The 11393-nt window shown below is 41.7% G+C and overlaps 1 long non-coding RNA gene across 1 annotated transcript; it reads right to left on the bottom strand.

Annotated features, from left to right (window-relative positions):
- Positions 1-1103: 1103 nt before the first annotated feature.
- LOC129387433 (uncharacterized) lies at positions 1104-2931 on the bottom strand. Its single transcript, XR_008614657.1, has 2 exons — positions 2842-2931; positions 1104-1461 (listed from the first exon to the last, which is right to left on the bottom strand). It is a non-coding gene; the product is annotated as an uncharacterized lncRNA (long non-coding RNA).
- Between the last annotated feature and the right edge of the window lie 8462 nt (positions 2932-11393).

Below are 11393 nucleotides of genomic sequence, written 5' to 3'. Positions count from 1 at the left end.
GCTGAAGCTTTATATAAATTTCGAATTCCATAACGTGTACGAATAACCCATGCGCAGATGAATGTGACTGCATAAAAAGGTAAATAAGATAAATGCGTGTGTGTGGTCTAGGCTACACTTTTAAGTAATACGAAAAACTCACACATATGTCGTAAAAAATAAGAAATTAGTTTTTTCTTCCCATTCACACTTTGCATAACGCGTATGTTTAGTACACATTCCGTTTCACTACACCCCTCGTTTCTTAAATATACCATGACCGCTGGTCTTTTAGGCATTCAGGATGAACTAACATTGTCAGGGGTACAAGTACTTTTGAAGGCTCGTCTCCACAGTTCGAATACACGTCGGCAACTGTATTTCACCTACTACCTCACAATCTGGAGAAACATTTCTGTACCACCTGTGGCTCGGCGTGGAATTCACAATTACGTATTCCTTCCGCACTGCTATTGCGACCATCCTGCTTGCAAAAAATTCGGCTACAAGTCTGTCAAGCGTCACTTCTCTGGAGGTCCTCGTGATGGTGTGGCAACAAAATTGCTATCGATGTTGCTTGGCAAGCTATATCTATTGTCCTCTGGTGAAGGACGGAGTCCTAGGACACCATATGGTCTAGACCATGTTCTACACATTAGGCTTTGAACGCATTGCCACAAAATTGAAGGACATTGTGGATTGAGCGACCGACTCTGAAATTTGTAGCGCGTTGGATCAGGTTTATGTGCAAATTTTTAGTCTCTTTTATGCTTTTTTTCCTTCTATCCTTTTTTTTCGTTTAGACCGTTCACCAGCACAGGGTAGCCAGCCGCTACGTACACTGGCTAATCTGCCTGTTTTCCTCACTTTTATTCTTCCTCCTGCCCCATAGTTGATGTGCGCACTCATTTGAGGAAGAAATATGGAAAGGAACAAGTGACGATTCTCTTGAATGCGAGATAATGCTAAAGTGGCAGTAGACGCAGCCAGAACTAGTCAGGAAATAATGCTGAAGACGCAGTCAGGGCCGGCACATGTGCAGAAGTCCGCCGGATTTCTCTCCGATTTCGCACATGCCAATCTCCAGCTAAAGTAGCAAAAAGAAAAGGCCAGGGTAGAATAAATGTGGTACGAAACACCTCATTTTTATTCATAGAAAATGCCATCAAAGCTGTTAGATAATTCCAGAAATTGCAAATAGGCCCTTCTACACTTGTCGGCTTACTTTTCAATTAACCACGCAGACCGCCCCTTAGAAGGTGCGTCTGCAATTCCGTCATTTCAAGTCCGCGTGGTCTGTGTGGTCCGTCGTCAAGGTCCGTCATCAAGGCCCGTCATCAAGGCCCGTCATCAAGGCCCGTCATCAAGGCCCGTCATCAAGGCCCGTCATCAAGGCCCGTCATCAAGGCCCGTCATCAAGGTCCGTCATCAAGGTCCGTCATTTGCCTTCGGGCGCCTTAGGGGTTTCATTGTTTGATGTGCCTGCAAACACAGAAAGATTCTTCGTAAGTAACTCTGTGACCCGATAGAGTAGTGCAATGGATAACGCAGTAAAATGTTTTTGGAGCTCTGCCAGAAGAATGCGTACTTCAGATTTTCAAGCACAAAGGATCCCAAAAGCAATACTCGTTTTTTTTCAACCAACAAAGTGACGTCATAAAGCGAGCAGTTGTGGTCTGGAATGAGCGCGCGTTTGTGCTCGAATGCGTGACCACAAGCCTAACTTTGTGCATTTTATTATGTAGAACCTTATTTCTTTACTTAAAGACATAAAGCATGTTTGATTGACTACAGCAATTGGGGCAATTCTAGCTAAGAAATGCGTTTTTTGCCAAAAAAGATTACACGATGCGTATGCTAAGCGCGCAAATTTATTTGTGTGTTTGCTGAAGTGCTGCGCCAGAACCGCAGTTGCTTTCAGTTTAAAAGTTTGAGGGTGCTCGGAACATTCACCACCTCTTGCGGCCCACTACAACTCTTCAAGAAGTGGAAATACGCATGTATTCACCTGCAACATATATGTTGATCTTATAACGCTCCTTTCATAAGTTTTGGGCCTCCAATAATTTTGGGCCTTTGCACGCCCTCCCGCGCTGCTGTATCTTGAAAGCCATCTGCGACAGGCACAAAGTCCGCCGCGCACTGTTAAGCACGGAGGTCAATTCGGTTACTGCTGCTGCCGCGCTTCCTCATTCCGGCATTTTGACAGCGAGTTTCTGGTGTCACCTAACGACATGTGTTCGTGTTTCCTTGTACGCGCGTTACACCATGCTTGTTAATTGAGTTAGTATGTCAATGTTTACAAGTTTGTACGGCCGATACAACTACTACCCTTACTTTGTATAGCTGTCCACTAATTTGCTATTGAAATTGATGCTTCGCCTCTTGGGCCAATCTGGGGTTTTTTGCTACAACCAGTGTGTAATTGCTATGTGTGAGAATGTAGAAATGAAATTAGGCAGGAACCTGGGCTTAAGCTAATGGGCATTCAAACATGATACACGCGCCAATACAAGTATCAAATTGTAAAGTGCCAGAAAGCAAGTTAAATTTTTTTTTCAAATTGTTTGAGAATGTACGAGTCTAAAAGCCCACGGCGTTATCAGGTTCTTTTATGCTTTCCCATGAAGCTGCATTAGCTTTGAAAATCGCGTGACTGCTATGTGTTGAACATAAACTGTCGTTATTCTTTTAATGTGTGAACCCAACTGTATTTGGCAGGTAAAACGCCATAATTTATTGTTTCAATAATTACAGTTATTATTCATTGATTAAATGAATTTCGCGGTCGTGTTTGGTGACGAACATAAACAATATTTGATCACAGACTCGGCCCCAATGGAGACAAGCGCTGACACTAACCTGTTTCTTTATCGTTTGGCAGCAACGAAAGAGTAATGACTCCTGCTGTGCATCCGATGGCAGCCAGTCCTAGTCCAGCTGTTACCACCACCGGTGCAAAGGGACCAGCAACCACGGCTGCTGGAAGCAATACTCCAGTTGCTATGCCTGTCACTAGCTGGGCAGTGTTTTTGTCCTTGTCACTAATGTTTGGCATCTTGGTGGTACCGACTCGCTCTGTGTCGCTCCTCTTGCGGATAACCTTTCAAACCCTACAAAAGGAAACAAAATAGACTGTTACGATATGCAAGTGTCGGAAGGCACTTATTGGGCCTTTGCATGCTACAAGCAAGCGCTGAAATTGTATAGCTGAAGGAAAAGTTCTTGGTTATCTAAGATATTTGTGCAAAGGCAGGTGCACAATGGCGCTTGTTCTTTTGACGGGGATTCTTTTGATAGTTCTTTTGACAGGGATACTTTCACCGAGAGAGCAATATTGCCATTCGAGATTGCTGGCTAGTGGTTTGCGGTCCTATGCTACCGTGGTTTGAGGTAGTACACTAAGACAGCGCTTACACTATCACGTACTTTACAGTGGGAAAGATAATGCCCACCCAGCAAACTTTCCGGGCACGAAGCCTTTTACGTTGAAAGTAGCTATACAATAGTGGTTATCAGGCGCCGCAGGAAATCCGTCAAGCAAATACACGCCACAGAAACTAGCTTCTCGTGTGTCCGTGTGTGTTGCAGGACTAAAGTATGCGCAGCGTTTCCTTTTTCTGGTTGTTGGGGCAGCCACCGACACACATGTACGAGTAACAGATCAGTATCAGCAGTACATCGCACTTCTCTGCTAAATCGGTAAGCAAGCAGCACAGCAGGTGCGGTAAAGACAGGTCTTTGAAACACCCGAACAGGCGAACAGGCACCACAAATACAACGAGAAGGCAGCACCTGGTGCCGAGTGTAGCGGCGCGGCTGGCACCCTCGCTACGTAGCCATAAATAATCGGGTCTATGCTACCCATTATCAATTTAGCCAAAGTGAAATTAGCTGCAGTCGGCCTTTACCATGAAGCTTCAGCTCAGAAGATGTAACCTGCATACAAGGCGATGAAGAAATTATTTTCTAACGAAACATTCCTGGCCTCTTCGAAGGGGCTTGACGTTCGTTGTGGCTTTGTGGCGGTGACAAATATATGGGCCCTACAAGCAGATTCTCTTTCAGCGCAACGTTTCATACATATTTATATGTTCACCCATACCGTATACGCAAGCTACATGCAATACTATTCAACCTCCAAAGTTGCTCAATGCAGGTCTCATGTTCATTGAATTATTCCCAAGAGTTTTTTTTTAGAATAGCAGCATGTGAGGAAACATGAATTCCGCTCACAATACCCGTCCGTTATCTTCACGCAGTAATTTTATCATACACCTTCTCAGGTTAACCAAATTGGAAAGCAATTTCTCCACTCAGTCTGAAGCCGATGTAATTTAAGTAGCACTGCCCTTAAAGGCAGCGCAGTGGCATCCTGTGTGGTGGCAATGGCGTGTTAAAGATTTTGACAGATATTCCGGCAAGCCGGCAAACAGTCGCAAAGCGTGTAATAACAACGCTATTCGAGAAGTTTCAGTATTGCTATTGCTGCGAGTGCTTCCATCTTCGGGCAAGATATCTAATTTTTATCATCCAGCTGAAAGTTTCACCCTATAAAGGATATGAGTTAGATGTTCGTAATTGCTTGCGAACCTGGTTACCTCAGTGCCGGAACCCGGTTCTCTACCCAGTATGCTATGGATCGATGCATATCCAAACACGATAGAAACTCGAAATAGCACATTTACCAGCTTCAGTCGCGTAACTATATAGGCGAATGTTTTGGCACGTCCGGAGCGCGAGTCGCTTTGCATAGTAAAACTTTGCTGGTAAAACTGAAAAGTACGGAGTAAAAGAACAAAACAAAATGTTATGGATAAACCAATGCAATCGGGCCGCAATTAATCTATAGTCCGATATGCTCAAACTCGGGAGTTGTTGGCTGAAACCCGATTTTACTATACCAGCGGAAAATACTGGATGCTGCTGGGAGGCCGCGTTTAGTGAAGCTTTCATTCAGGCGTGCGAATGACTAGGCGCTGTGATCTGATTTGGCACGTAAGTGCCGCAACACGTTCTAACCCTTAACATAATAGGGTCTGCAAAATCCAGCACCACCGATGCTGAGGCTGGTTGCGGGAGGCGTTCGCCGGCGAAATCCGCTGCTCCTTTCCCACTATTATGATGTGCTGTTTTGTCTTGCACTTACAAAGTTTCACTTGCACCAAGTCCTGCAATGCAAATCTGTACAATTTCTTTTTCAATACCCACAGCACCAAATTTGATGAGGTTTGTCACAAATAAAATAAAAATATTACTGTAGGAACATATAAAAGACATTTTTATTGATAGCATCAGATTAAGAGAAACATTCAGAATTGCGAAAAAAAAGTCTACGACCAACTTTGCAGCTGTGTAACTCAGTTATTAATATCAATATCCCACTTAAGTATGATCTCCTAGGCAAAATTACAACCTTTTGCCACACAACGATAATCGCCATCCTTATTGTACACATTTCCTTTCTTTAACCCGGCGAGCCCAGTACTTTCCAGTAACGAACAGCATGCGCGTTATCAGCATGACTTATCATTCCCGACAGGAAAGTAGTGGGCGCGGCGTTTTCAAGACAGGAAACGCAAGCAAGGCAGATGACGATTATCGTTGTGTGGCAGAGATAAACCCCAAAGGCTATAACCTTGTCTAAGAGTGTACTGCTCTTATTAGGAGCTTCAAACCAAACAACTTGGTTTATCACGCACACACCATTCACGAATTCACAACAAATTGTTGAAAGGTTATTGAAATATCATTGTTCAACGTCAACAAATGAACTTGAAAGATCATTGGGGAATTGTTGAAACATCTTTGAGGAAATTGTTGACAAGTGTTGATAAGTGGCCCGCGACATTTTGTCGAAACATCATTGTGGCCTCTCAATTTGAAAGATCATTGGCATATCATTGAAACTGTGATGTATTTCACTGTTGAAAGCCCATTGAAGCATTGTTGAAGATGAGCTGTTTGTCAATGTAGAAAGCCCGTTGAGGTATTGTTGAAATGTGTTGTTTGTCAATGTTGAAAGCCCATTGAAGCATGGTTGAAGCTCAAAATTGAAAGCCCATTGAGGTATTGCTGAAATGTGTTGTTTGTCAATGTTGAAAGCCCATTGAAGCATTGTTGCAGATGTGTTGAGTCTCAAAATTGAAAGCCCATTGAGGTATTGTTGAAATGTGTTGTTCGTCAATATTGAAAGCCCATGGAAGAATTGTTGCAGATCTGCTGAACATCAACACAAATTACGTTGAAAGCCCTTTATGCCCCACTGGGTATTTAGCAGTTGAAACCTGCACTTTCCTTAAAATACTGCTGAGCTATGTTGCATGTAATTGCCTTTGATGTCACGGTGGTATGTTTGCTGTGAGAGGATAGGGATAAAATTGAAATACAGGCGTTTTGTATTGCAGGCCTCTGTCACCCTGGGCTCAAAAGCATGCTCCTATATTGCCTCTAATAAACCATATTGTAAAACTGCTAGCAGTACTGTTATGCCACTTTTTTCAATTGTCAGAGTGAATGGTCCTCCAAAAGATAGAGTGCTGAACTGATGCTGACACAAACCATTTTTCTAGGTGAACTGTTTATTTGTAACCAAACATCTGTGTAAATGTACAACCATTTGCAGTTTGAGAACATCAGAAACTTCTTAAAAACTATTGCACAGTACAAACTTCCTGCAGCTTGACACCATAACAAAATTGAATACTGAAGATGTAGTCTGTGTGGCCCTCAAGTAAAACACGTTTCCGAAAAGAAATAAATTTAAAAATAAATAAATACCTAAATAAATAAATGTACAAGCACACTGACATGACTGTATATAAGAACACTCAAAAAAGTTACTTGCTTTCTCTATTAGGTAGCCAGTGGTACTATAACCATGGCACGATTTGCTTGAGCCCACAGCACTCAACTGAGACCTGATATGCAGGGTGGTTATCTTCAAGTTTCATGGAATTTATTGAAGACTGACTGTTGCAACTAACATAATTCTGGATACAGTGTCAAACATTACTTGCATGAGAAATCAAGACACCATAGTCAGCTGATTAACAAAAACTCAGTTTCTAATAAAGTTTTTACGAATTGTAGCTGGTAATTTTACAAGGTGTATGCACTTAGAATGAATTTCCAGAATGACACCAGTAACGAGACACATGCCATCAAACTGGCTGTAGAAATGCACTGCTGTAGCACTTACTCTTTTTTTTACAAAACGCACTGTTATGCATTGAAGCACAAAAGTAACCGGAGTGCCCATGTATTTCTCTCACATTTATAGAAAAATCTCGAAACTGGTGTGATCCTGGAAATTAATTTCAAGTGAATGTCTTGCAAACTCACTGACTACAATTTGCAAACTGAAATATGTGCCGTGGTGTTATAAGTGAATTGATAAATTTTTGACAATCAGTTTAACGTTTCCATTTCTTGTGCTAGTAATGTCCATCTCTGAATAATCCAGCTCAAGAACAAGAATTATGCTACCTGGCGGACAACTTTAAAAAACTGAAAAAGGATCACTGTACAATCCTTATTTGTTGGTTGAATGGTGTGTGCCAATTTCAGTAAGCCTTACATACTTTTGAAACATGGCAATCACAATAAGTGATGCTTATGGGAGCAGTTTATTATGCTGCATTGCTGTTGCATGATCCAGTTGTGTTTTCTTCCATGATAACGTTCCTGTGCAGGTCATTCCATATCAAGCGACTTATTCATATTAACTGCTTCAGATTTTTCTATGAAAAAAAAAGACAGCTATTAGTGATGTGCTGGAATACAGCAAAGTTATTCCTTCTGTGAGTTCCATTTCAACTTTATTCACTGCCACAAAAAATAACGAAAGAATTCAGAAGATATGGTTTTATGCAAACATGAAAGGCACATCATTGCCATTACTGGAGATTCTTTGTTGCATTTTAAATTTAAGCCGACTTATGCCTATTAATTTTTACTCATGTATTTTAGATAGCAATAAACAATTTTTACAAAGTTACGTAAAATGCCATTTTTACTCAACTCTGAAAATGGCACAGATGCACTTGCAGGTGTGCGATTCCATGCCGAATCGACAAGCGTTTTTTTGACACCACACACATAGCTGAAACGTTGCCATATGTTTACTAGACTTCAAAACTCGTTACCCATTTGTATTTATTTTTGACAGATGTTTTGTAGCATTTTGGTGACAGTTTAGTTTTCCTGCTCAGCTGAGCTAGAGGACATCAATCAACATTCTTTTTCAAATGCACATTGTATTGATCAAGGCCTTCAAATGGTGTGCATGGAAATACGGTGAAGTGATGCAACTGCCAAAATGGCCAATTTTTCAAATATTTGAATACTTCAATTGCTTTTGGCACCAGCAAAAATGAGTCAAATTGCAATCCGTTAGTATTTTTTTCGTAAGAAAAAATTCACAGGACAGAAATAAAATACAGAATGGTAGCCCAGGTGACATAGTATAGCAGAAAAATATATAAAGCTCTGAAGGTTCAGCTCATCGCCTGTAAAAAAAACTAATTCTAATCTTTTGCAAGAAGCTTCATGTTCAAGGAAAAAACAGCTTTCGTAGTTGTCCAAAAAATATGTGATGCATTATTGGATAGCTCTACATGTGTGAAGTTAAAAAAGGCATTATTATTAAATGCAAGAAATTCTTTTTTGAAATTTTGTCAGCACCGACTTTTCTCGGATGTGCGCACAGCTTGCCGGCCAGAAATGCAGACGACAAAGCTGGCTTCGTATGCAGCACAGATGACAGAAAAGCGGTGTTAGGGGTCTGCATTTTATGGCCAAGGGACACATGCTCTAACGCAACGAGGCTTGTGTTTGGTGTGGGCCAGGTAAACTATACAGCCATTGCACAGAAAATATTAATACGAGGTCTGTTAGAAAAGTATCCGACCTTTGGCTGAAGAAAAAAATTGGCATAACTGAGCGTTGGAAACCTAATCACCCTCAGAGTAGTCTCCTTGGGAATCCAGCCACTTCTCCCAGTGCCATTGTTGGAAGCATTCCGAGAAGGCCTCTTTCAGAATGGAGTTTAGCTCAGCTGTCATTGCAGCCATAATGTCTTCTCTTGTCTGAAATCGCACTTGTTTCAATGGCCTCTTGATTTTGGGAAACAGCCAGAAGTCGAAGGCAGCCATATCAGGAGAGTAAGGAACCTGTCGAACTACAGGAGTCTGGTTTTTCGCCAAAAAAGTCTGAATCAAGTGCGAGAAAAGCACTGTCGTGATGGATGCGCCAATTTCCTGTTGACAACTTCGGTATCTTGCGCCATACAGCATCACATAGGCCATGGAGGACATCTCTGTAGTAGTCTTTAGTGATTGTTTGACCCTGTGGTGCGTATCCATGGTGTACCACACTGCGGGAGTCAAATAAAGCAGTCAGCAACACTTTGACGTTGCTGCACACTTAGCGGTCTTTGGTTGGTGACGTGGAATGCTTCCACTGTAACGACTGGGATTTGGTTTCCGGGTCGTAAACATACACCCAAGACTTGTCACCAGTGATTATGGTGTTCATAAAGTTGGGGTCACTGTTTGTGGAATCCAGCATGTCTGTGAGACTTCAACACGAAGTTGCTTTTGCTCTACCGTGAGCTGCTTGGGAACGAATTTCGGCGCAACTCTCTTCATGGCCAAATCTTCGGTGATAATGGAATGTGGACAAAATGTGCTGATGCCCACCTTTGCCGCAATTTCTTGGAGTCACACGACGGTCCCGCATCACCACGGGGTTCACTTCGGCAATGACCTGGTCATTTCGGCATGTTGATGGCTGACTGGAGCGTGGCTCGCTCTCTACCGATGTGTGGCCGTCTTTAAACTGGTTGTACCACTCCTTAATCTGTGTGCTGCTCATAGCATAGTCACCGAAAGCAGTCTTAATCTTCCGAATGGTTTCCACTTGGCTGTCGCCCAGTTTCTGGCAAAATTTGATGCAGTAGCACTGCTCCAGTCGCTCCGCCATTTTCCTTGCAATAAAAAACCGATGAGAGCACTGTGTACTACCTCATTCAAACGCTGCATCCCAGCAATTCACGCTATTGGCAGGCCGGAAAATATTCGTGCATGCGCACAAAGGTTCAAGGGCGGCTGATGAAAACGCGCTTGTTTCATATTCATCAGGTGTTCGCAAAAAATAGTCAAATACTTTTCTAACAGACCTCGTACATACGTGAGGGAATCCAGCAGTGCTAAAAGATATGTTTCATGCAGTTTACAAAAAGAAATATCAACTATTATGTAGACAGTAAATCCAGAAAGAGCGCTGATATTGTTCATACAAAGCATATTAAAGGGCATGTCGCATTGCAATGCAACATAGAGGGAGCATGACACTTTGTGCCCTGCTCCCTGAAGCCCAATGATGATGCAAGTAGAAAACACCTTCATAATTAAGACTGAAAACCTACATGAGTATGAACAAATTCTTGTGGTGTTGTTTGCTACTACTGTTTCAGAGCCGGAACATGCTCATCTATAAAAGTCACATGTGCCATGTTCAGTCTGATCTGGTCAGACACCACTGGCGACCACTATTTGCGTTCATGTTAAAAAATACGAGTTGAGACTGCAGCTGCAAGCGCTTGACGTCACCTGCCTTGTGGCAGGTTCTTGTGGCTAATTATATTAACAATCTTTCCTTGCTAGATGACATGGCTTCATATATTTATGCTATATTTATGCTGTACGTGTGATCCACAAATGAACATTATAAAAAATAATTTATCGCACTTAAAGAATAATACCTTTTTGTTACTTGTCACATGCATAGCAGGCATGTAGGGCTGTGTGATGATGGGTGACATATACTTTTGTGCCAACCACCAAAGCTAATTTGTTTACCTTCAACACGAAGCTTTTTGCAAAAAATTTGAACTTTACAGTTTTTTTAACTGATCAACTGAACCTCCAAGGCTTGAAATATTTTGCAGCTATCCCAAGTCAGTCTGATTTCATATTTCTTTACAAATTTTGGCAGTCACACCACTTCAGTCTCTAGACATGAACACCATCTGAATATCTGGATCATACAATTTCCCTTTCAAAAGAAATGTGTATCACTGCCTTAGCTGGGCAAGAACAATAAATTTTTGCCAAAATTCAAAAAAAATTTTTGCGATAGAAAATAAATGGGGAGCAAGAGTTCGGAGCTTCAACTATATCTGTGATGGTCAAAAAAACGCTGGTTGGTTGCCCTGGAATGACTTACGTGAATGTATGAAAGCAAAGTTTCTCATATTTTCTCATTGTACCCACTCAAAATTAAGCAAACTTGAAATGATTTGCCATAATAGAACAGTTCTTGACAAAATTGGGTGGTTTGGCATGAAATGACTTGAGATACTTAAAAAATATATTTATAAGGAAACGCTATGCTTACTGGAACCATATCAA

Source organism: Dermacentor andersoni, chromosome 2, assembly GCF_023375885.2.
Source record: "Dermacentor andersoni chromosome 2, qqDerAnde1_hic_scaffold, whole genome shotgun sequence".
NCBI lineage: Eukaryota > Metazoa > Arthropoda > Arachnida > Ixodida > Ixodidae > Dermacentor > Dermacentor andersoni.
The sequence above is the reverse complement of the archived record's forward strand: the minus strand, read 5'-3'. Positions and strand labels throughout refer to the sequence as shown.